Here is a 26891-nt window from a genome sequence, read left to right on the forward strand (position 1 = left end):
TCTCTCACTCTGTCACTCTCACTCTGCCGCTCACTCTCACTCTGCCGCTCACTCTCACTCCGTTCTCTCTCTCTCTCACTCTGTCACTCTCACTCTGCCGCTCACTCTCACTCTGTCTCTCTCTCACTGTTGCTTTCTCACGCTGTTGTTCTGTCTCTCTCTCACTCTGTCGCTCTCCACGGTTCTCTGTCTTTCTCTCTCACTCTGTCGCTCTTTCTCACTCTCTCGCTGTCTCTCTCGCTCTGTCGCTCTCTCACTCCGTTCTCTGTCTGTCTGTCTGTCTGTCTGTCTGTCTGTCTGTCTGTCTGTCTCCCTTTAAGGGCTAAATGAGGGAAATTGATACCACTGTAGCATCAGTTCTGAACCATTTGGTTATTCGACGCTCAGCGGGACCATTTTGTGTCGGCCGTGAACAGCTGTTTTCATAGACGCAGAGAAACAGAAAGTGGAGGGGAAAAAGAAAGAAAGAGGACGCCCATTGTTGGGCTATGAATCACAGCATTGAGGAAGGCTGAGCGGAGACGGAGGGAGTGAGTGTGAATGGAACGGCGGGAGGTATGGAAAGATGCACTTTGTGAGACGGAGAGATGGAGGGAGACGGAATGGAAGTGACAAGGTGGGGAGGACGGGGGAGAGAGAGAGAGAGGGAGAGAAAGAGAGAGAGAGAGAGGCCAAGGGAAGAATTCGCTCTTCGTCTGCCGCCCTGGTGAGCGTTGATACCCCCTACCTGGGTTCAATGACCCCTATGCTGCACCCCGCTTTCCACCCATCTGCACTCTCACCACCCTGGGCAGAGTGGCAATGACCTAGACCCCCCCCCCTCCCTAACCTGAGTTCAACACACACACACACACACACAGTACCGCAACCACGAGGGAGAACCCAGCAGTGGGGTGGGGGTGGGGGTGGGTGGGATGTGTGTGAACGCCGCAGTATTTATGGAGAATCTATTGGGGGAAATAGAAAGAGGAAAACGTATAATAGGCTGGCTGTGAAACGGCAGAGGAATATGAAAGGACCTGCCAACGGTACGGAGGGAGAGACCCTTTCAGAGGGATGCGGCGCGGGGCAGAGAATTATTCCAAGTAACTGTGTAAAAAAAAGAGAAGAAGAAGACGAAAAAAAGGAGAGCGAGGGAGAGAGAGAGAGAGAGAGATGATGATGATGCGTAGAGAGGTCGGTTGTGTGAACAGTTTCTCACCCGACCCACTGCAAATCACTCTATCTCTCCCACGTTGATCATCCATGCTGCATCCCCCAGCACACACGCACACACACACACACACAGACACACACACAGACACACACACACCTGGGTGTACTGACCCACACAGCGTGGGGGCTTGAGAGAATGGCGATTTGATGGGAGTGAGATGGAGAGAGACTGGGACTGGAAGTGACAGGCGGGCAGGGAACAGGGCAGCGAGTTTAGGAGAGAATGTCTAGCGCGCCCAACAGCCCGGGGGGGGGGGGGGGGAGACCGCATCATCGCTCAGCGTGCAGTCTCTGGCATTATCCTGCCACCAGTCGTGTCCCGTTTCAGGTGACACCGGCAGGGCACCGCCGTCTTCCACGCCTGCACAACACGTGGTGGCCGGCCTGAGACGGCCCGCTGTACAACACCAACATATAGGTATGTGAGGATGAGCCGTGACACGCCGTGCTGAGGAAGAGAGGCGTCCATGGAGTATGTCTGTCATGGTTTATACTACGGTCACTCACCCAAAGACTGACAAGAAAAGTGTTTACTTATTATTTATTTTTTTTTGGTTTAACATTTAGACACAGAATTAAAAGTTTATGACGCAAAAGTTAGCCGCTAAGCTAACGCCGTGAACGTTTAGTGGTCTTGCTACCGATTCGGCGTGTTGCTATGGTTACGGTATGAATTGAGAACAGTGATTAAACGCGAGCCGAACTAAGTGTGTATCATACGGTTTTAACGCACACCCTCCTGCCAATCAGAGACCGGTATTCCCTGTTACCATGGTATGAGCGATAATGAAAGCCGCGTTATTTATTTATTTGTTGGTTTATTTATTTATAATATGGTGCACACTGGCTTTCTATTCCTGAATCGTTGGTATACCAGATGCACACTAAACACATGCAAGAGCTGTGCAGATTTGTGAATATTTGATCGGAATGAAAATGTTAATGTATTTGTCCACTAGAATCCTCATAAATAATCATATTCCATTCAATGGGGAGCCCTGCCTGGCTTCAGTATCCACAGGCTGCTAATTCAATGTAGTAAGAGTTACAATAGGACCCCCCCCCACACACACACACACACACCACTCCCCTCCCGATGGGTAGCAGCATGATGCGACTCCCACCTCCGGCGCCCTGGTTCAGCGGCTCTGTCGCTCTCCCTTTATCACAGCAGACAAACAGAAGGAGCGGGTTATGAGACCCTTACCAACTCCCATTCTCCTCTTTTATGGGGATGGCTAGAGCCCACTATCTCCATCTAGTCTGCTGAGAACCTCAGGGTGCTTACAAGCAAGTTCAACATTTGATTTTAATCAGATTACAGTTGCACCCCATCAAATTATTGCAACTGCAACCTGATTAAAATCTAATAAATCCTTTATATTTCACCTTTCACTTGTCTAGGAACACTGATGCATTTGCAATCCTCAAAGAGAAATTCAACTGCTCATAATGTGCACATCCAGGAAGTGGCAACGGTCAATATTGTTTATTGAAACTTGAACCGCTTTGGTGCAACTACTCATATTTACAGAGAAAAAGAGGTCTTTCCTATTCAGAGAGCCTGTCCCACAGCTACTGTGTGTACCCGCTGCTAGCACTGTGTGAGGATGCAGCCGTCTTGACACGCCGTTACAGCCGTAATGCTTCCAATGAGCCCACACTCTCTGTCTCCCTCCTGCAGCCTCTTAGTTGTTTACTTCACAAGTACACATCATCATCTGACACGTTACCCTTGGGTGATGCTAACAGAGAGTCATCGAGTGTATGTACCTATATGGAGTAAGTTTAGTCCACCAAATCATCCAAGTGATTCTGTGGTGCCCTAGTTACTGAGCCCGGTGGATTTCAGCGCAGTCTTCCTATTCCTTTAAAGACCTGGTATTACGCCAACAGGAGCCATGTCAAAGTCTAGCTCACTGTGACCACATAGGGAATGAAGTGACCAATCAGTTCACAGAGTCCCTTCCTTCACTCACGGATTGGCTGAATTTGATCAGTCACTTCAGAGAATAACGCTTATATTGACAGTCACTGGTTATATACACTCCCAAACTGTTTCATACGTTTCGGAGGGACTTCAATACTGTGCTAGATAACCAAACTGACAGGTGGCCTTCAAGGACTTCAGATTCCCCTAGTGAAGATGTTCATATGTCGAATTAATCTAACTGATCCATGGAGGAATCTGTATTTGTGCTTTGTTTATAGTTAAATGTTGTTTGTAAAGTGTTACGATATATATTTATTTTTAATATTTATCATAGAAGTTAGTCAGAATGTGTAAATACTTAAAACAACTTTAGCTCGGTAGCTAGCATGGCCTAAATTAGCATTATAAAAACCTATTTTTAGCTATCCTTAGCTAACGTAAAATTGTCCGTAGGTGTAAATGTGCGTGTGTTGGCCTTTTGATGGCCTGGCGCCCTGTCCAGGGTGTGCTTGCCGCCCAATGACTGCTGGGATAGGGTCCAGCATCCCGTGACCCTGGAAGCAGGATAAGCGGTTTGGTTAATGGATGGATGGATGGATGGATGGATGGATGGATGTACCTCCAAATGTGATGGATATAGTAAGGGGTATATATACTACATTCAGTTCATATAATAATGACAAAAACCCCAAATTTGCAAAGCTGTGGTTTTCGACAGATGATGATGATGATGCTATGTGACAGCACGCTTCGCTCTTCCAGTGGACTACATGGCGCCTCCTAGTGTCATTACAGACAAACAAAAACGCTCACTGCTTTTATCACTAATGGACAAGCTTGACTGAATCCTATTTAACGGATCCTCAAGCTACTGATCTGTGCATGCATCCGCCACAAGGGTTCTGCCCTGATAAATACACTGAGACACAGTAAGTGATGGACCTTCAGAAACCTTCTAGTTGGCGACGAGCGGCATGAAAATTCAGCGACTGAGAGAGTTTGAAGAGGGAAACACTCCATGACAGGCACTGAATACGAGGAGAAAGCAATAAAATGAGTTCATTCATACTTAAGAGGGAAAAGAGCGAGAGGCAAGGTGTTAAGTGACAAGCCAAACTCAAAGTGCCGACGGACTGCACTGAAGGAAATGAAGCCAGCCGAGAGAGAAGAGGAGAGTTTTCACATTCAACACGAGGCATCAAAAGGTGTTACTGCGGTTCGAGTTTCACATTGCACAACCTGCTTTTATTTTTTCAGTCCTGAATTCTGGAGATTGAGAGCACATGTTCTGCTGTGCTAGCGTTATACTGCTGATTACTGTAAAGGAAATATGGCCATGGTACCAACACAGTGAGGAGAACACGCCTGAAGGAAATGTCTCGTCTCCCAATACTGATGCAGTCAATCCAGTCTCAAAGACAAGACATCCGTGGTAGGGCATCCGGGTAGCGTGGCGGTCCATTCCGTCGCCTACCAACACAGGTCCCTACAGACACAATTGGCCGTGTTTACGGGTGGGAAGCGGGATGTGGGTATGTGTCCTGGTCGCTGCACTAGCGCCTCCTCTGGTTGGTCGGGGTGCCTGTTCAGGGGGAGGGGACTGGGGGGAATAGCGTGATCCTCCCACGAGCTACTTCGCCCTGGTGAAACTCCTCACTGTCAGGTGAAAAGAAGCAGCTGGTGACTCCACATGTATGGGAGGAGACATGTGGTAGTCTGCAGCCCTCCCCGGATCAGCAGAGGGGGTGGAGCAGTAACCGGGATGGCTTAGAAGAGTGGGTTAATTGCCCAGATACAATTGGGGAGAAAAAAATGGGGGGGGGGGGGATAGTAATAACAATAATTTCAACTTTGATTTACACTGAATGCAGATTATAACGCTTACCAACCGGCCTCCACCCTGACCTTAACCACACCAAACCCAAATGTGACTGTCCTCTAACCTAACAGAACTGAAGCAGATCGAATGCCCTCAACTACGTCCTCATTCATCAATATGATGGAACGGATCATATTCGGTTGACAGAAGGTTTGCAATAAACCTACCTTGGGAAATGCAAATAAGTTGTATATGTAGATGTTGTCTGGCAGACTGCGATGAACGCGTTGCAGTCAACTCCTCCATCATGTGGGAGACGTCTGCTGATTTCTGCCTGAATTACTTTAAACATTCACAGACAGCCCACATTTCACAGCAGCCATCAAGAGAAGTGTCTTTTAGAGTTTGTTTTTAAAATTTATTCATATTTTTTTTTATAAACGACAGACCTCAGCTGAGATCCACATTCACCGTGTCAGAACGAGGCCAGCGGTTCCCGACAAATGATCTGGTGTGACCCTGGGCGGCGTTTTCTTCAGCCCGTCCACAGAAAAACCAAAAGAACCCGACTGCAGACTGGACTGAGAGGACGTCCACACACACCAGGTGTTAAACCACACGCCGAGACCTCACCTCAGCCCATCACCGATAGATACATGAAGAGACCATAGCGAGGACAGAGTTTATTTTTCCATGTCTGGATCTTATCATCACCATCCTAACAACAAGGACAAAATGGAGAAGAAAAATAAAAAGCTCAAGTCATCTGGGTCTCCAATTTGCTCTCTGGGCCTTCAAGATAAACAAACACGACAAAGACCTTCAGTTTTCACTTGTTTTACTTTCTTTACCGGAGAATATTTGCAATTTCATTGAATGAGAAATGCAAATAAATATTTTGAAAGAAAACCCTGATAGTGTCTGTTAGCCTTCTCTCTCTTTCTCTCTCTGTCTGTGCACACAGACGCACCGCTACAGACTGCAAGGCCTCCGACTAGGATCGAGACTCCCACAGCTCCCCCTTGGATCAGATGATGGATGAGCTGGGCAGAAAGATGGACTGAAGGAGGGAGGGGGGAGAGAGAGGGGGAGGGGGGAGAGAGAGGGGGAGAGAGCGAGCGAGCGAGACAGAAAGAACAATAGAGAGATAAAGAATGAGAGAGAAACAGAGCGAGCGAGATAGAGAGAGAGAGAGAGAGACAAAGGGAAGCGAGATACAAAGGGAACGACAGAGACAGATAGTGAGAGAGACAGAAAGAGTGAGAGAGAGAGAGAGAGAGAGAGAGAGAGAGAGAGAGAGAGAGAGAGAGAGAGAGAGAGAACGACTGCGAGCTTCTATGCAGCCGAACGGCATTTCCATGCAGTGTTAAATTCTGTGTAGCTGAAGTTTGAGGATTTATCATGGGGGACATCATGAGAACGATGCCATGATGAGATTTTCACTCGTTGTGGACTGTGTCTCTTCTCTCCATTGCTGTCTGGGAAACAGCAGGCACATCTTTCTCCAGCTGTGGCCTGCTTTGTGACTTGGAGACTAAGGTTAACGCTAGAACAGGGCTGGCCAACCAATCCAGCATCAAGAGCCAAAAAAGAAAAAAGAGCCATGTCTGCAAAGAGCCAAACGCCAAATGGAAGCCCACACTACTACAGCAACAGTGACTCGCAGGCCTAATGACACAGGCCTGACTGTTATGTCATAACACACAGCCTAACAGTTTTCATGGGTCTTTTCTTACCACGGTTTACTCAGCGGGACACCTGGCAGTCTTTGTCTTCTACAGTCTTTCTCAGATCTGGCTTGTACTCGGTTGTGGCAACTCGAAGCAACTATTTCACACGTGTGTCCGTAAGAACAGAGCGAGGTTTTGACTTCGCTTGTTTTAGTGTAGAAAAAAACAACCTGACAGACAGACACAGGTTGATCCAAACGCGGACATTAGCTTGAGTGCAGCCTGTTGGACACTGATGGGATATCTGTCAAAACTCTGTGGTTCCTTCTCTCAAAACACATGCAAGTCTGTCATCCTCACAGAGTTCAGTCATCTCCAATTGGGATGCAAGCTTCACCTGAATCTAACGGGGCTTCAGAAGGATCTGGTTCAGCAGTGGAAGGGTTAATGAGGGATGTGATCTGTGGCCGCTTTTGCTTCAGGTTGCAGACTCTGTCCTCAAAACTGTGCTGCAGTTCTCCCTTTTGAGACCTGGGCTTCTTCTCCCCTTGCCTTCAACTGGGAGGGAAACTGTGCGAGCCCTCCCTTCTGAAGAGGAGTCTGAAAGAGCTCGAGTTTGTTGACAAATGCAAAAACATTTTGCACTGGGTCAGGCAACATTTTTAACTTTCCCTTGCGGATCCAGATTCATTCTGTTCAGATGATGCATCATGTCGACCAGATAGCCCGACTCTGAAATCCACTGGGGGTCATGTAGCTCAGGATAGTCCTTATGTTTTTCTTCCAGAAACAGCTTCACTGGGTTCAAAAGTTCAGAAGAACGGGTAAGCACGCTACCTCTTGAAAGCCATCCCACAGTGCAGTGGAGGAGCAGACCACTGGGGAGGCCTTCGTCAAGTTCAGCTATGAGGATTTTGAACTGTGCATGATTGAGAGCGTAAATGTGAACACAATTCACAATATCTAGCACAGATTTCATGACGCGATCCGAGCTCAGCTTTTTAGACACCAGGTGCTCTTGATGAATAACGCGGCGAAATGTCCAAAAACCCGGGAACCGGTCGTCGGCTTTACACAACCCTACGAGGCCACGTGCAGATCCCAGCATAGCAGGCTGTGGCTATCGCCGTTCATTTTGATAACTGCAAATTTGCCTTCGCAACAACAGCCATGAGAGATACATATGTTAAAATTTTATTTTAAAACTCTGAAGACAGAGAAAAAACGAGAACAGCCGCGAGCTGCGCAGGAGCAGGGAAAGAGCTGCAGGCTTGCCACCCCTGCACTAGAACGACCCAAGACGGTCGTTGTGACCGATTTGGGTTTTCAAAGTTAACAGCTTAGTGAAAAAAAAGATACAGACCCGCCGGTCCCTGAATGCTCCTAAAATTGCATATATTTGCATTAAAATGAGTTAGATCAATTGCACAAGGGGTCCGCGGTGGTGTAGCGGTCTAAGCATCGGCTTTGTGTCGATGCAGTTACCCACTGGGGACCGGGGTTCGCACCCCGGTCTCGTCAGATCCGACTATGGCCGGGTTCGATGAAGCAGCAATCATTGGCAACGCTGTCTTCGGGAGGGGGGCGGAGTCGGCTTGTGTTCGTCACACGAGTGCGTCTCTGTGTGCGTTGGAAAAAGCAGTGGTTCGGCCTCCTGGAGTCGCCTCGTCCCGGAAGTGGCGAGGCGACTCCTTCGAGACTGCCGGCCGGAGAGATGCAGTTGGCCAACGCATGCAGTACGAGGGTGGGTGTTTGATCTAAAATAGGGATCGATTGGCCACTAAATTGAGAGAAAAAGGGAAAAATCATAAATACATTTTTAGAATTGCACAAAAAAGTTATGAGCTAACTAAAACGACCATGAGCGGTCAAAATGACCGTCTCGTAATGTCCACGTGATGGTGCGCGTCATGTCAGTATTTATGACGTGTGTTGGTGGCGTCATTTCCTTCGTGAAGTTCGTCGCTCTGTCCTAGAAACACACTAGCGCCCTCCAGTGGAGAGAAATAGTCTAAACTCAATATGTGATGATGTCCAACATGTCTGGTTACAGACGCCGTTACAGACGCACCATGACTACCACCGAGGTGCTGCAGGATTTACAGGCGTTGGACAGCCGCCATTTGAAATTGTTTAAAAATAGTATTAAAGTTGTTAAAATGTTAATTTTGGTGTCAGCTAGTTTCATAACAGACACACTAACATATGTAATGCATTAATATCTCAACTGGGTATTTATCTTAAAAACCGGCCGTCAATTTGACCGCCCGTGGTGGTTTTAGGTAGGAGTGGAATCCCGTTCGTTCTAGTGTGGGCGTGCCGATGAAAAGAAGTGTCCAATCTTGACCTTGAAGTAAAAAAAAACAATAATAACTTTAAAAAAAGAAATAATAAATGAAAAGGAAAGAGACTGGCGAGCAACAGAAATCCAGACAAAGAGAACAGCCTTGTTTTACTTTGCCTGGAACAAAATGATATGAATGATATCTGGCAGTTAAAGCTTCAACACACACACACACACACACACACACACACACACACGCACACACACACACACACACACGAGGAGATTGCTCGGTGATTTAGTCACATTGAAGCTGACAGTAAAGAGAATTTTATGAAAATTTTAACATTTAAGCCGCTGTTATCTCAACAAACATACACCAGTCCACTAAACGACAATCGGGCTCGCCTACAGATGCCCGTTCATGTTCCGACAAGCGCACACGCCGTAATGACAGTGACACAATTAATTTGCTTAATGACTCCGGGTAGTGCCAAGTGGAGGCCTGTTGAGGATTTGTAGGCCACTACACAATCATCTCCACTTTAAAATACACTGGGATGACGCCATCACCTCATGTGTGAGACAAGCCTTCTCAAATGAACCACTGTAATCTGACTTTTTGTGTCAAATTATCGTTTTAAAAAGGTGCGACTTCATGTTGCAGCCTTAATATCCTCAAGATATGTTCAACCCTCACTTCATTCCTTTATTTGCAGGGCATAACAGGATATAAAAAAACTAAACTAGATGTAAAGTTTGAATAAGTTTGAATCCAGACTATCAGCGGCCATCTGAGACGCGTAGCAGATGTGTTAAAGGGACAATCCGTAAATTCATCTGCTTACCAACCCTTCCATCCACCCATTAGCCAAACCGCTTATCCTGCTATCAGGGTCAAGGGGATGCTGCAGCCTATCCCAGCAGTCATTGGGCGGCAGGCAGGGAGACATCCTGGACAGGCCGCCAGGCCATCACAGGGCCCACACACACACACACAGACACACACACAATTTAGTACAGCTGATTCACCTGACCTACATGTCTTTGGACTATGGGAGGAAACCGTAGCATCTGGAGGAAACCCACGTACACACGGGGAGAACATGCAAAGTCCACACAGAGGACGACCTGGGATGACCCCCAAGGTTGGACTACCCCGGGGCTCGGACCCAGGACCTTCTTGCTGTGAGGCGACCGCGCTAACCACTGCACCACTGTGCCACCCTTGCTTCCCAAGCATCACAGCAAAATAAGACATGCACGAGAATTGATTAAATATGCTAACGAGGACATCCGGGTAGTGTGGCGGTCTATTCCGTTGCCTACTAATACAGGGATCCCGGGTTCGAATCCCTGTGTTACCTCCGGCTTGGTTGGGCGTCCCTACAGACACAATTGGCCATGTGTGCGAGCGGTAACCAAGATTTCGGTATGCGTCCTGGTTGCTGCACTAGCGCCTCCTCTGGTCGGTCAAGGCACCTGTTTGGGGGGGGGGGACTGGGGGGGGGAGCGTGATCTTCCCAGTTCCCACTCACTACGTCCCCCTGATGAAACTCCTCACTGTCAGGTGAAAAAAGGAGTGGCTGGCGATTCCACATGTATGGGAGGAGGCATGTGGTAGTCTGCAGCCCTCCCCGGATCAGCAGAGGGGGCGGAGCAGCAACTGGGACAGCTCAGAAGAGCGGGGTAATTGGGGAGAAATGGGGGGAAAATCCCCCCATAAAAACAAAAAGTGACAAAAAAGGATGGGGAGGAAATGGGGAAAGACAAGTAGAGTGTGTTGTCTTAAGCATCGACACAACTGACGTGCTCTTAGAGAATTATGTTTCGCTATTGTTGCTGTTTGGAGTCGACAGGTTGTCTTTCTAAACAAGTAAAAATAAAATAAAATAATTCATTAAAAAAAAAAAACATCCAGGCGAAAATACAGAGTTTGTTCAGGATTTGACTGGTGACAAGCAGTGGCGGCTGGTGCTAGAAATGTTTGGGGGGGGGGGGATTTACCTTGGCACACCACACCTGCCAGCTGCTTTAGTGTCCACACAGCCACAGAGTTCTTAAGAAGGCCAATGTAGCCTACAGGTGTTATCAGGGTTGGTAGACGGTGGATGATTGACAGTCGAGACGAGGCGTGGTGGTGGGTGTGAACATGATTGACAGCCACGAGAACTGTCATTAGATCAATAAACATTAAAACAATACCAGTTCACTGCCAATAGAAGTGGGAGTGTCTGGGGTGCACCGAACTGCGCCCCCTGGAAAATCTGAAGAAACCAATCAGACAGCAGCTCCAGGTCACCTGCTCGCCACAAGTTTGATGGCTTACATACGGTGTTGTTTGGCCGGCGCCCCTCACCCAGGAAGTATATGTATTCAGACAGGAAGTATATGTATTCAGACAGGAAGTATATGTATTCAGACAGGAAGTATATGTATTCAGACAGAAATCAACCAAACACCATTTCAACCAATATTTAATGCTGCTGACAGACTGAAAAGACGTTTATTTCGTCATTATTTGCATTATACAACGACATTATATCTAACATGTTTAAGTAGATTTCCATCTCTTGATGTGTGAAGGGGGAGGCGCCCTGTACTGGCCAGCCGCCGCTGCTGACAATCAAACGAATGGGTACATCATGCATGGATGTGCACATGTGTGAGCGTGCACGTGTCTCCGCCTGTGTGCGTGCGCTATTATTTACTGATGTGCATTTTTAACCACTTCCCGTGGAAATTAATGATGTGTAGAGTCTGCAGCACGGCTAACGTCTGCAGGGGTCACACTGTGTACGGCGCCCGCAGTTGCATTGTTTTTATATTTTCCTGCTAATTATCTTAACGGCGAGAAATATATTCATACACGGCTTGCATGAAATGGGCCTAATTATTATAACGATTATCTCCGCAAAGACGTGATCAGCATGGGTCTAATGTGACAGCAGATTTATTAAAAGTGACTTTTGTTTTTAAGCATTACCCCGCATAGCGGGTCGGAATACAGAAACGAGTAAACAAATAAATAAATAACCCGAGCGGCTCAAATGTAAAACGTGTAGGACTTGCTGAGATTTGACGGGAAGTAAACAAGCTGCAACTTATTTGACGCCCCCCCTCCCCCAAGTTTTGGCCAGATTTTATTGGACCACCCTGTCCTGCCCTGATGCTACCAGTGGGTGTGTGCGTGCATGTGTGTGAGAGTGTGCATGTGTGTGTGTGCACACGTGTGTTTGCGTAAGTGTGCGTGTGTGTTTACTTTATGAGGCCTCTTGCTCTTATCTCTGCTGAAAAGATAAACAGATACTGGAGAGACAGATGGAGGGAACGACGGGGAGAGAAGTGAGACTGATTCTAAACAGGAAGGGGATAAGATGGAGAGGAGAGAGAAAAATAGAGATGGAAGAGGGCTGGGGAGGGAGAGAGAGAGCGAGAGAGCGAGAATGAGAAGTGAGAGAGACAGACAGACAGACAGACAGAGAGACAGACAGACAGACAGACAGACAGACAGACAGACAGACAGACAGACAGACAGACAGACAGAGAGCGCGGGAGAGGGAAGTGTGAGAGAAAGAGAGAAGTGAGATGGAATCTAGACAGAAATTGGAAAGAGATGGAGAGCAGAGAATAAATAGAGAGGGAAGAGGGCCAGAGAGAGAGAGAGAGAGAGAGGAAAGAGAGAGAGAGAGGGGATGCTTTCATTACTTTAAAATAAAATTAAAGTAAGAAGCCGAATCAGGGGAAAAAAACGTCAGCGGTAAAAGGAAGAGAAAGAGGAAAGAAAGAGAAAGTGCTTCCCAGGATAGTCGGTCAGACAGGATGTCGACACAGACTTGTACGCGGTGAGGGGAATCTGCATTTCTGGTGCTTTCTGATTTTCAGATGTGACAAACACATTTCGAAGTGCCTCAGAGTGAATGGAGGAGGCTTGTCGTCTTTCTCCTTACGTGTATTCACTTACCTCCCCGCCTCTTTGTCCTCCGTTCACTTTTTCATAACCGCTACAATTCAGCTCGCTGAGGTGAATAAAACGAGATGAAGCTAAATTCAATTCGTCACTGGAAGGTCTTGAAACTTCTAATTTCTTTTCCTTTTTATTTGTGACTCTCTCCGTCTAGACACCCTCATTGTTTTTTTTTTACTTCAATAACCCTTACGTAAACTTAGCCGCCCCTACCTCCTGTATAAAACTTTGTGGAGGAGCTACACTAAAAACTTGCATTCCACCAACACGGGGAGGGGGAACTGGGGGGAGTAGCGTGATCCTCCCACGCGCTGGTGAAACTCCTCACTGTCAGGTGAAAAGAAGCGGCTGGTGACTCCACATGTATGGGAGGAGGCATGTGGTAGTCTGCAGCCCCCTCCCCGGATCGGCAGAGGGGGTGGAGCGGCGACCGGGACGGCTCGGAAGAGCGGGGTAATTGGCCGGACACAAGTGGGAGAACAAGGGGGGAAAAACCCACGAAATAAAACAGAACAACAACTGTGCACATGTGCAGGAGCCTCTCATTACCGCGCCTGGTTTGTTTTTGGGGGGGGGGGGGGGGCGTGATGAGTGGTAAAACATGGCCAGCTCTGAGCTGCACACGGTTACAGAGCAGCTGACTCCAACAGCATTTCAGCGAGCTTGTTAAAACCAGCGTAGAGGTTAAAACATGGCAGGCCGGTCCGGGCCCTCACGGGTGGGGTCTCCGTCGAGCCAGCTTACGTGAAATTCGACTTTTCAAATGGAAAAATGCTGACTGGAAACGCCAAATTTAGGGGAAAACAAATATCACAAAAACATTTATTCGCTCACTGATGGTGGTTTTTTCGCTTTTCCCCGATGAAGAGCTCAGCCGCTAACTGTGCAATGGAAACACATTTGCAAAATTAAAAACAGAAATTGAACTGAATTGAATCACATGATCCGCTGTTTCGTCATCTTAACTGGTCCATCCTTGTTGTGGGTGTTGAAGTTTGGACATACGTACGACGTGGGAAACACACTACATCCTGGGTTTTTTGCTCAAACAGATCCCACTGCAACACAACTAATTCTCACTTTAAGTTTTTCAGTGGACTTGGAATTCACTTGAGAGTTGAAGGGACACGTGCCTTGTGACGTTAGCATAGCAGGCTAAACACAGCTGCAGCTAAGGACATCGATGATGGATGTAGGCATAGCAGCTCACCTATCACGAAAACAGAAAGAGGCCGCGTCTGAAATGTCACACTAACACGAGGAGGCGCCAGTATCTAGGGAGGCAAAGCAGGTCATCTGGTAACTGGAGGCTTGCCGGTTTCTTCTCGGCTCCTCCTTCCAAAAGTGTCAAGGGGTCCTTGAGCAAGACACCTAACCTCTAACTGCTCCCAATGAGCTGGTTGCTACCTTGCATGCTTGACACCGCCGTCAGTGTGTGTGTGTGTGTGTGTGTGTGTGAATGTGAGGTACTCGTTGATTGAAAAGCGCTTTGAGTGGCTGTTGTAAAAAAAAAAAGCGCTAATGTAATCCATTTAACATAATATTTAACACAGCAGAAAACTGGGTGAGTGGTTTTAGCATGAAAAGGCATCCCAGCTTTATGCACGTTGTGTAGGCAACATGGCTTTGCATTTTACAGAAGGAACAAAATAACCCGTATGGAGGTTTTACATGAGACCTAATTTGTTGAAAAGAAATTACATATAGTAGACATAGAGTGAACACAGCTAACTAACTAGCTAACCTACTAATTAGCCCACTAATCACTAATTAGCATACTAATTACAAATTAACCAACTAATTAGCTAACTGCTACCGGCAGTTCCCGTAACACCGAGGGCGGGCTGGCGGCGGCCTCACGTAGTGTTGACTGTGTTTTTGATGTCATCATGTAGAGTGTGATTGGGGGTCGGGGTGTCCTGCTGGGAGAGCTTGGTCTGCTGTGTCCGGTGGGCCCAGGGACCACGGCCCTGCCTGGAGCTGTGTCCGAGGGGGAGGTCTGGCGGGACGCGGAGGCGGGGCAGGCTGGGCTAACTGCTGGGCCATGCGGGCCGGCAGTTCCGGCGGTCATCCTGGCATTGGCTCTCCTAGATAGTGAATTTTTTTTGTTTTGATATGTTGGATATATGTGTTTTGTTGTTTTTTTTGTAGTTTGGATGTGTTTGTGTTGCACTGCTGTGGGCTGGGGGGAAACGGCATTTCATTTCATTTCCTGTGCACATGTGCATGGAAGGACAAATAAACATTCCTGATTCCCGAACTACACAGAGCAAAAAGGCCATTATGCTTTATTTCTAGACTTTGCCACAGGAGTCGTGATTTCCCACCGTCTCCAAACTGTGCGTACACAAAGGTCAAAGGTTGCACGGCGGTGCACACATTCTCACAGTAGGCTTTCTTTTACTAAACCTCGAGATATTTGATATTAAAAAAAAAGGATTACTCAGCTTACGGACAACAGTCTGGAAAAATGAAGATGTTTCAATTGAATTATAAAAGAACTACAACGGTGCGTTCTGGGGTTTAGCGGCAAGTATCCTGAAAAGATTAAATAGGCGTCGCCACTTGGGCGCAATCCAGCGTTGACAAGGAAAACCGACGGCCCGCTGGAAACGTGTCCGTGTTGGCAACTTAGCGCTCCCCGAGCCATCACTGTAATACCACATTTATCACTGTGCAAGTATTAGAATAAATCCTATTAGCAATCAGGATTCTGCATGGACACCCCCTCAATGACACCCCCACACACACACACACACACACCCCCACACACTCGCACACACGGAGCTGTCGGGGTCTTTCAATGGGAACAGCTTTTCCTCAAGAGCCGCCTTCTGAAAGCACTTGACGAGAGCAGAAATTGGCAATTCATTCCTTAACTCGTTCTTTCTTTCTGTTTCTTTTCCTCCCTCCTCGCTCACTCATCACAATCACTTGTTCCTCGCACGTGCTCAAATTGCAGAGCGGGATTTTGTTTTGTGTTTTTTTTTCTTCCCCCCGACAATTCAACACTGGTCTGTCCGTGTGTTGCACAGGAGGAGAGAGTGAGTGGTGGAACAGAAAGTGGGAGGAAGAAATAAGGAAACAGAGACGCAGAGTGGAAAACCAAGGTGATGATGGATTCTGGATCAGGACTCGACTGCCAAGGTCCAAACAGACGGACAGGTAGTGCAAAACCTGATCTCCATATAAAAAGGAGAGGAGAAAGAGAGCGAATGAACTGAACCTACCAACTTATTCGGCGGTGTAGCAGGGATGTGGAAGGTCTCCTTCTCCTTCTCCTTCTTCTTCTCTGTTCTGTTTCTGCGAAGACAAAGCAAAGGACATTCAGTGCACGGGGACAAAATGTGCCCTGCAAATTCAGACATAACTGGATATATTGGGCTTCACACGTCCACATTTTCTAGGTTTTCTTTCATATTGCTCCTCGAGTGTGTTCGTGCGAGGAGTGAGTAGGAGAAATCAGGACAAGATGTTCCTACACATGTGCCGTAAAGACAAGACACGTGCGCCGTAAATATTGAACGCCACTTGGTAGTAAATTGAATATGGATGCAAATAAACCATCGCTTAACGTTGTAGAAGCGTCTGGAAAAGCAGTAAGGAGAGCTGATTTTACTTATTTTCAGCAAAAAACAGGGGAAGAAAGGACACTATTCCTATTGAAGGACTGGTGACAGCTGAGCAGGTGCTCTTCGTATGGAGGAACGCTGCGTGGCTCCGAAAGCAAGGCAAAAAACTCCATCCATCCATCCATCCATTATCCAAACCGCCTATCCTGCTCTCAGGGTTGTGGGATGCTGGAGCCTATCCCAGCAGTCACTGGGCGACAAGCGGGGAGACACCCTGGACAGGCCGCCAGGCCATCACAGGGCTGACACACACACACACACGTTCACACCTAGGGACAATTTAGTACGGCCGATCCACCTGACCCACATGTCTCTGGACTGTGGGAGGAAACCGGAGCCCCCGAAGGAAACCCCACGCAGACACGGGGAGAACATGCAAACTCCACACAGAGGACGACCCCCAAGGTTGGACAACCCCGGAGCTCGAACCCAGGACCTTCTTGCTGTGAGGTAACCACGCTAACCACTGTGCCACCGTGCTGCCCGGATCCGGTTCAAATATAGTCAAAAAGCCCGCTTGCTTCCAACTGCTCTGAAACCGGAAATTTATTGATATTTGGAGTTGACCCGCTGGCCACGCTGAGTGAGGACGGGGGCCGAATGCGGCCCAAGGGGCTGCCCATGTCTCCTCTATAGGAAGAGGCAAATCATCCAACGGAGGCATCTCTTCAGCAGGGTGGTGCAAGGTTCTCGGGGATTGTCGATCTTTGCCCCCGCGTCCACAGCGGCTCCAAGTCGTATGCGTACGGGGGAAGAATGAATGGGGGGTGAAGGAAAACTCCAGGTTCGGAAATTACAAGTGGTCATGTGAACACTTTGATCACGGTTTACAAACCCAGATGTTATTAGTAAATCTAGAAATAAATAAATAATAACGGAGTGTGATCAGCAGAGTACAGAACTGTGCCTTTATTGAATATGTAAGCGTGACCTTTTCCTCCTCCTGACACTGGACTACTCTCCCACAAGTCTTTGCAAACCCAACGAAAAGGAAAATAATTGCTTCCCCTGCAGTCTCGGGGTTTCTTTGATGCTAATGGCGTGTTAGTGAGAACGCATCCTACAGTAATATGAATATGATTAGGCTGGGGTTTATGTGGCGGTATTTAAGTTTTGTAGGCCCAAACTTTTTTTGTGCTACAGCATGAAAATTAGTCGTTCCATGCAATACACAAACCATTTATTGACCTTTGCTCTTGGAAAGATGCAGCAGACCAATGCCACCGTGGTCTTCGCCGCTCCCGAACAGTCCTCTTATCAAAGAGATTGGGTGATTGCCACAAGATTACTTTAATAGTTTCCATGGTACACCTCCCTCTCCCAGATCACATCTGTCATTGTAACGGAGAGGACAGTGGTCGTATGAAGGCCATTCTTTGTTTGCCCACGTAGCACAACGGCTAAATTGCAGGACTAACACTGCCAGTGCTGGAGCCGATGTATGATTAGGTAATGAGGAGATGGAAATGGGGTGTTTTTGTCCGTCCATCCATCCATCCATCCATTATCCAAACCGCTTATCCTGCTCGCAGGGTCGCGGGAATGCTGGAGCCTATCCTTGGGCGGAAGGCAGGGAGACACCCTTGACAGGCCGCCAGGCCATCAGAGCTTACACACACACACACACACACACACACACACACACACACACCTAGGGACAATGTAGTACGGCCGATCCACCTGACCTACATGTCTTTGGACTGTGGGAGGAAACCGGAGCCCCCGGAGGAAACCTGCACAGACACGGGGAGAACATGCAAACTCCACACAGAGGACGACCCGGCACGATCCCCAAGTTTGGACTACCCCGGGGCTCGAACCCAGGACCTTCTTGCTATGAGGCGACTGCGCTGACCACTGAGTCACCGTGCCGCCCGGTCGTGAGTTTATGGGGTTTTTGTCATTGGGTGAAAATAAAAAAAGGGACTGGTGCTACAGACGTGTGTCCAGCTCTATTTTTCCCTTCCATGTTCCTTGACTACCTGGGAGCACTGTGCTGCAGATTTTGCTGTAGGTGCAGAGAAACACAGGTCAAAGTGTCGGCCATTTTGGCTCAAGGATTAGTGTAATGACAGACAGACAGACATGCAGGCAGGCAGACAGATAGATAGGGCACTGCAAAGAGGCTGTGGAGGTTGAATGAACTTACAAAACCTTTGAATTGACAGAATACAGATGAGAGAGAGAGAGAGACAGACAGAGGCCAGAGACAGAGGGGGGAGAGAGAGAGATAGAGAGACAGGAGATAGAGGACAGTGAGAGGGAGAGAGAGAGAGAGAGAGAGAGAGAGAGAGAGAGAGAGAGAGAGAGAGAGAGGACAACAAAGTAAGATATTCAAAGAACAATAAAAACTACTGAGTGCGGCATAAAAAGACATAAACAGGATAAAATGGTATTATTCAGATCAAATAAAAGTCCAGGGATGTGCATTTGCATTAACACACACACACACACACGCACAAATGTGTGCACAAGAACATACAGACACATACATTAGTAGGGGGTCTGAAATTCCAATGTGACATTGAGCTAATCAGATTTGAGGGGAAAGTGTTGGATAAACAAATCTCTAGCTCTAAAACAACCACACACACACACACACACACACACACACACACACACACACACACACACACACACACACACACACACACACACACACTTTTTCTCTATACTTGTGGGGACCCCTCATTGACTACATTCATGACCGAGCCCTTAACCCTAACCATCATAACTACATGCCTAATGTTAACCCTTACCCTGACCTAGTTCTAACCTTCACCCTGAACTCGAGTCCTGACCCTAAACCCGAGTCCTGACCCTAAACCCGAGTCCTGACCCTAAAACCTAAACCCAAGTCCTGACCCTAAACCCGAGTCCTGACCCTAAACCCGAGTCCTGACCCTAAACCCGAGTCCTGACCCTAAAACCTAAACCCAAGTCCTGACTCTAAACCCAAGTCTTGACCCTAAACACAAGTCCTGACCCTGAACCCTAAACACAAGTCCTGACCCTAAACCCTAAACCCAAGTCCTGACTCTAAACCCAAGTCTTGACCCTAAACCCTAAACACAAGTCCTGACCCTAAACCTTAAACTCAAGTCCTGACCCCAAACCCAAGTCCTGACCCTAAACCCCAAACCCAAGTTCTGACCCCAAACCCAAAACTCAAGCCCTGACCCTAAACCCAAGTTTTGACTCTAAATGCTAAACCCAAGCCCTGACCCTAAATTCTGAAACCAAATCCTGACCCTAAATCTTAAACTCAAGTCCTGACTCTAAACCCTAAACCCAAATCCTGACCCTAAACCCAAGGCCTGACCCTAAAACCTAAATCCAAGTCCTGACTCTAAACCCTAAACCCAAATCCTGACCCTAAACCCAAGGCCTGACCCTAAAACCTAAACCCAAGTCCTGACTGTAAACTCTAAACCCAAGTCCTGACCAGAAAATATGGACCCTTTTTCTCATGGGGACCCATAAAATGGCCCCACATGGTAGGCGGTTTCTGGTTTTTCCAACCCAGTGGGACAGACACACACACACACACAGACACACACACACACATACACTCATTGCATGTTGTCTGTCCTGGGAGAGAGAGATCCCTCCTCTGTTGCTGTCCCTGAGGTTTCTTCCTACCCCCCCCCCCCCGTTTTTAAAAAAAATCTGATGTGAGGGTCTAAGGACAGCATGTTGTGTTGCTGTAAAGCCCCCTGAGGCAAACGTGTAATTAGTGATATTGGGCTATACAAATAAAACGGGCTTGACTTGTCGTGACACACGAGTGGCCACCCGCTGGGAAATAAATGGACTCTAAATAAACTCCTGCTAATGTTGCTGACATGCGAGTTGACAGAGGAAAGGAGCGGAGTCAAGGAGGTCGGAGGGAGGAGGCGAGCGGAGCCGAGTGGAGGGAAGGTTAGCTCTGCGGTGCGTCTGGTTGGCAGGCTGGGAGTGATAATGAGACATATGTCGTCCCGTCACCTCTCCCCCTCATTACCAGATCTGGAGCACCTCACGGCTCGCCTACACCGCACTCATCCGCCCATCCATCTATCCGAGAAGGCAGAGAAGAAAAAGCTGATCCTGAAAATAAGAGACGCTCAGATGTTTGGAAAGCATGAAGCGATGTTAAGACAAAAGTGGCGTTTTAAAATGAAACGTATGGCTGTGGTATTGAAATGGCTGCACGGCTTGTGTGATGCGTAGTTAAGCTGGGGCCGGCTGCACCAGTTAGGTGTATGTCCTTTATTCTCACGTATATGTACTTAGTGGGTCAGGACTTACATCATACGGAGTAAGAACGGGATGCACCACTCTTACTAGCTAACACCAAGAACTTGTTACTAAATTCTTACCAGCTATAGGAGGTTGTTTATTAAAACAGCAGCAACAAGTTGCACGTGTACTGTCTGATATCGCCACGAGTGCGACTGCAGTTGCAAATTCTGACCAGGGCGGCGCTATTGTGCTAAGTTATCACATGGTCGCTGCCACCATGTGGAGTCACCAGCCGCTTCTCTTCACCCGACAGTGAGGAGTTTCACCAGGGGGACGTAACATGTGGGAGGATCACGCTATTCCCCCCCCCGAGTTCCCACTTCCCCCCGAACGGGTGCCCCGACCGGCCAGAGGAGGCGCTAGTGCAGCGACCAGGACATGGCCAATTTTGTCTGTAGGGACGCCCGACCAAGCTGGAGGTAACGCGGGGACTCAAACTGGCGATCACCCGTGTTGGCAGGCGACGGAATAGACCACTACACTACCTGGACACCCCCACTACTATAATTCATGTGTACAATATACAAATAATTCAGTTTTCCATTCATCCGTCAGTCTGCGTTTCGCTCTTGGCTCGCGGTGCCATGCAGCTTGGCAAAGGAGCTGGGCAACATTTTGGTCGTAGGAGGGTTGGCGAGGCCTTGCTGTTCCTTCTCCATATTTATGATCGAGAGGTGTGTAAAAACTGCTTCCACACTCTCTCCCGCCTCCTCTGCTATTGTTCAACCATCCATCCATCCCTCCTTTCCTCCTTTTGTAGTTTTCCCCCCATTGAAACAAACCTGCATCTGTAACTGACACATCTGCCAACTATCACCTCCACCATCTCACTTCCGCTTTCCGTCTCTCCCTGCGTCACCTTCCTCCATCACACTCCCTTCATTAAGGACTTTCGTCTTTGCAGAACCTCTTTTGTGTTTATCTTATTTCACTTTATTTTTCAATTTGCAATTACAACTTCATTTGGCAGACACTTTTATCCAAAGGGACGCACATCTGAGAGTTAATAGAGGCAACAACGCAAGTAAGTGTAAACAATGAAACGAGGTTCAAGTCCGATAGGACATAGGTGTCAACAGGCAGTGCACAAAGGCAATGCATAGACGTGATTTTTATTTATTTATATATATATACCATCATGTGTGGAGGTGTTGGAGACAGAGCTGGGTCTTTAGCTTCCTCTTAAAGATGGAGAGGGACTCGGCGGATCGACTGGAGTTGGGTAACTTGTTCCACTACCGGGGAACTACAGAAGAGAAGAGGTCCAGCTAGTGACTTAGGGCCCCGGTGTGGCAGAAGTGCCAATTTGGGGCACCAGTGAAGAAATAAACCAGATAAAGTTCATCCTGAGTGACGGTAATGACTTTCCACAATACAGTGACTGCAGGTGTCCCCACCCTTATAAACAATACAGTGACTGCAGGTGTCCCCACCCTTATAAACAATACAGTGACTGCAGGTGTCCCCACCCTTATAAACAATACAGTGACTGCAGGTGTCCCCACCCTTATAAACAATACAGTGACTGCAGGTGTCCCCACCCTTATAAACAATACAGTGACTGCAGGTACCCCACCCTTATAAACAATACAGTGACTGCAGGTGTCCCCACCCTTATAAACAACACAGTGACTGCAGGTGTCCCCACCCTTATAAACAATACAGTGACTGCAGGTGTCCCCACCCTTATAAACAATACAGTGACTGCAGGTGTATTTCCATGCAGGCCTCAGTCAGATCTCTGCACTGGAATCTTTGGGTTAAAAGTAGAGATGCATCGATACTGAAACTGGTACTGGTATCGGATATTGGGCTGATACCAGGCTAGATCAGAGTATCAGTATCAGAGATTTACCTAGGACCTCAATCTAATACCAAGCGCCACAAGTTACATGTCATAATTCAAAGCAAAATGGATCGAGTTGCTGCAGTTTAACACATGAGAGCCTCTATTTCTTTAATGGTAGACAAAAAATAAAAATAATAATAATAATTTGTCTCAATTTTGCCCATTGACCCAAAACTAATCTAAATCCAAATCTGCGCAGAAAAAAAGACCATTCAGCAAAATGTATGGATCGGAACCGGTACCGTCTGATACCTCAAATTCAGAATCGGTATCGATGGTGAAAAGGTGATACATACACCCCAAAGTTGGAGAAACGGAGATTATCTGCTTGAGATTTCCCCTCAGCGAGATAGTTGGCTCCTCTGATGAAGGCACGTTTCGCTCCAGCCACATTAAACCAGATCGACCGGGGTTCCACATGATCGCCGGGTCAGTGGTTCGGTAAATGCAAGTTTCCTCGCCTGATAATGTATTGCTTGTTAGAAATCAATTTCCATGTGCTCGCCCCATTAGTGCAAGTGTGTGTGAGTGTGTGTGTGCGCATGCTTCCTATACAAGGTTAATGCTCATTATATGAGGAGCCTGGATGGATCTACATAATTAGATAACCCATAACTTTATGAGCGAGAGACAGACAGTTCAACAGGACAGCGAAGCATACTGCCGTGACAGACACCCCAAAACACAACAGCTGCACAGAGCGGGGGAGCAGAAACCTTTAGATGTGTACATGAAGACATCAAGTCTGGAGTAGGGGGAAAAGGCACTGTGATCATACACAACATCCAAGCTGCTATGTTTGTTCTTTTTTTTTGTTAGTTTTTTTCGAATGTCCCCCCTTTTTCTCCCAATTGCACTTGGCCACTCTTCCAGGTGGAAGACCCCACTCTTCCAACTGGAAGACCCAACTCTTCCAAGCCGTCCCGGTCACTGTTCCACCCCTTCTGCCAATCCGGGGAGGGCTGCCTCCTCCGATACATGTGGAGTCACCGGCCGCTTCTTTTCACCTGACAGTGAGGAGTTTCACCAGGGAGATGTAGTGTGCTATTCCACCCAGTTACCCCTCCCCCCTGAACAGGCGCCCCGACCGACCGGAGGAGGGACACATACCCACATCCAGCTTCCCACCCGCACACACAGCCAACTGTGTCTGTAGGGACAGCCGATCAAGCCGGAGGTAACACGGGGATTCAAACTGGTGATCCCCGGGTTGGTAGGCAACGGAATAGACCGCTACGCTACCCGGACACCCCTAATGTCCAGGAATTGACAATGAGGAGTTTCACCAGGGGGACGTAGCGCGTGGGAGGATCACACTATTCCCCCCAGCCCCGAACAGGCACCCCAGTCAACCACAGGAGGCGCTAGTGCAGCAACCGGGACACATACACATCCGGCTTCCCACCCGCACACACAGCCAACCGTGTCTGTAGGGACAGCCGATCAAGCCGGTGGTAACACGGGGATTCGAACTGGTGATCCCCAGGTTGGTAGGCAACGGAATAGACCGCTACGCCACCTGAACGCCCAGCTCTGTTGTTTTAATGTCTGAATATAAAAGCATACGGCATGTGTTTAAGTGCATTGAGATATCCGCAGTCCATGATCTCGAGTTTGTCGTGTTTGCACACGTGGAAGCCGTGTCACGTTTCACATGAATCATTTCACGTCCAGCCAACTAGAGACCTAATTGTGCTAACTGGGATGGGTTAAAATACAGGGTATTATGGGGTGTTAACACCGCAGCTACTTCCCTGTTGAAGCTCATGGTCCGGGTAATTTGCATTGTCTCGATCACAACGGTGTGATTATTCACCGGTACAGAAAGACGTCCGGGGGCCTGGGTGTTTAGATGCGTTCAGCCACCCTATCTGGAATATTCCCTTATTTAGACGGTGAGCTAGCATCTGGCATGTAAACACAATCATTGAAAATGTGTTCCCGTTTCTGTCCTAATTTCCTTAAGGGATAATTTCCAATCACAGTAGATGGAATACAAAATAGCACCCTGCGGATGAGCCGTGCAACACATAATCAAAGGAAGTGACCGCTATGATGTTCAAAGAACACAATGTTCACGTAAACAAACAGAAGGACGGAGGGCGGCTTGATTTCAATCAAATATGACATGACTACTAAAACATTACTGTCACACAGCAGAGCCATCATGGCGACGCTGAACCAGCTAATTAGAGCTGCCTCACACGCAAGGCGTCAGCCGCCGGGCCGGAGCTTCAAGCAGGATGAAGAGTAATAACTCGGAGAAAATGTAACATAGAAAATCGATTTCTGAGTTGTAGGAGCTGTTTATTTTTTATCATTCACAGATAGTTTCCTCATCTATTCCTTGTCTCACTCATCTCGCCCCCCACCCCCTCTCTATTTCCTGCTCTTCCCGTCCCTCACCCCACTGCATCGCCTTCCTTCCCTTCTCTTGCCATCACTCCGTTTCTACAATCCCCTGCCTCTCTCCGTACTGTACAGAGTGGGGAGATGGCGGCACGAATTTACGTTTGCAGCGGCCTCACCCAGTACCGTCCATGCAGTGTCTTTGTCAACGTCTGTATCTAAGTTTGTTTTGTCTTTGTTTGATGGCTGGGGGAGCTTGGTCTGCCGTGTCCTGTGGGCCCAGGGACCACTGACCTGACCGGCGTTGTGCCGAAAGAGGTAACACAGAGGGCGGTCTGACAGGACGTGGAAGCGGGGCAGGCTAACCCAACTGCTAGCCCATGCAGAAGGGCAGTTCTGATAACACCGAGGGTGGTCTGGCGGCGGCCTCGCCTAGCGTTGACTGTGTTTTTAGCGTCGTCGTGTGGAGTGTGGGGAGGTGTGTCGATGGTGTCTGGCTGGGAGAGCTGACGTTGGATTGGCTGGGAAAGCCTGGTCTGCTGCATCCTGTGGGCCCAGGGACCACGGCCCTGATGAAGCTAGCCCCGAGGACGAAACATGGAGGGCGGTCTGACAGGACGTGGAAGCAGGGCAGGCTAAGCTAACTGCTAGCCCATGCAGACCGGCAGTTCTGACAGTCATCCTGGCTGGTGTTCGTTCTCTGGACAGTGAATTTTTTGGACCGTGTTGCACTGAGTGGACTGTGTTGTTAACTGTTTTTTGTGCTTTGTTCTGTCTGTTTTTGGTGGTGTCGTTTTTGGGGACATTTGGGATGTGTGTTTGTCTTTGGTGGTGCACTGCTGTGGGCTGGGGGAAACAGAATTTAGTTTCTTTTGTGTGCACAAGTACATGAAAGAAATGACAATAAATTGTTACTGATTGTTCCCGATTGTACTCGGAGGGTAGACTGTGATATAAAATAACTATTTTTCCCATGGGGTTTTTTCCTTTAAAGCGGTTGTTCTTCATTTCTTCAATAGTTTGTTTTCATAACACAAATCCCGCTCTTCCATTCAAAATGGGCATGATGCTAGTCGGACACGAAAGTGTTCACGTGCGAGTCAGCTTTTGCAAACGCTGCAGGTTTTGGTGCAACACCTGCGAGGTAATCCAGTGTGGTAGGATGCTAATATTTAGTGACATATCAATTTATATCTAACATTCTATTAAACAGAATTAAAAACTGGATAATGTTTAGCTTTGCATTTTAGTTTGATTTGATCTTCCTTTAGTCACAGACTTGACCCCTCTTGTGTACAGGAGCCATCATATTTAAAGCTGATGTAGACAACTTTTGCTGAGTGGTAACTTTGGCTGTGTTGCGGGAAACCGGAGCAGGTAGTATACGTATCGTGCTATTCCATTACTATTTAAAACACTGGCAGCTACTGTGTAGCTAGCTGGTTAGCTTTTAGCCTCCTGCCTGGTCCAACACACACACACACACACACACACACACACACACAGCAATCAACAACAGATATACACCTGCACAAAGGGGAAAATTATCATTCTCCTCTTATCGCCTCCTCCCCCGTTGCTTTGTCTCTCCCTCCTCTACCCCCCCCCTCCTTCACACACACCCTTTTCATCAAGCCCTTATCCCATCCGCCATCTCATTTAAAGCGCCCTACCCTCGTGAGAAGTTGATTATAACAGATGGGTGATTGTCACATCATTCAAAACCTCGGCTGTAATTGCTCATCAGCGAGCGATAATTTTTGACTTGATTTCAAACGGCTGTTGTGCGTGCAGACACAAACATAAACACACACACACACACACACACACTGCAGACACACTCACAGAGGCAGAAGCTGACAGAAAGAAATCAAACTGCGGAGGTGAAC

General features: G+C 47.9%; 1 long non-coding RNA gene across 1 annotated transcript in view; it reads right to left on the reverse strand.

Moving 5' to 3' along the window:
* Window positions 1-16116: 16116 nt before the first annotated feature.
* LOC130113439 (uncharacterized) overlaps window positions 16117-26891 on the reverse strand; it is a 130340-nt gene continuing 119565 nt past the window's right edge. Inside the window, exon 3 of the long non-coding RNA XR_008810290.1 lies at window positions 16117-16191. This is a non-coding gene — a long non-coding RNA (uncharacterized LOC130113439). The remainder of the gene's footprint in view (window positions 16192-26891) is intronic.

The sequence above is a fragment of the Lampris incognitus genome, chromosome 5 (genome assembly GCF_029633865.1).
Source record: "Lampris incognitus isolate fLamInc1 chromosome 5, fLamInc1.hap2, whole genome shotgun sequence".
Taxonomy (NCBI): Eukaryota; Metazoa; Chordata; class Actinopteri; order Lampriformes; family Lampridae; genus Lampris; species Lampris incognitus.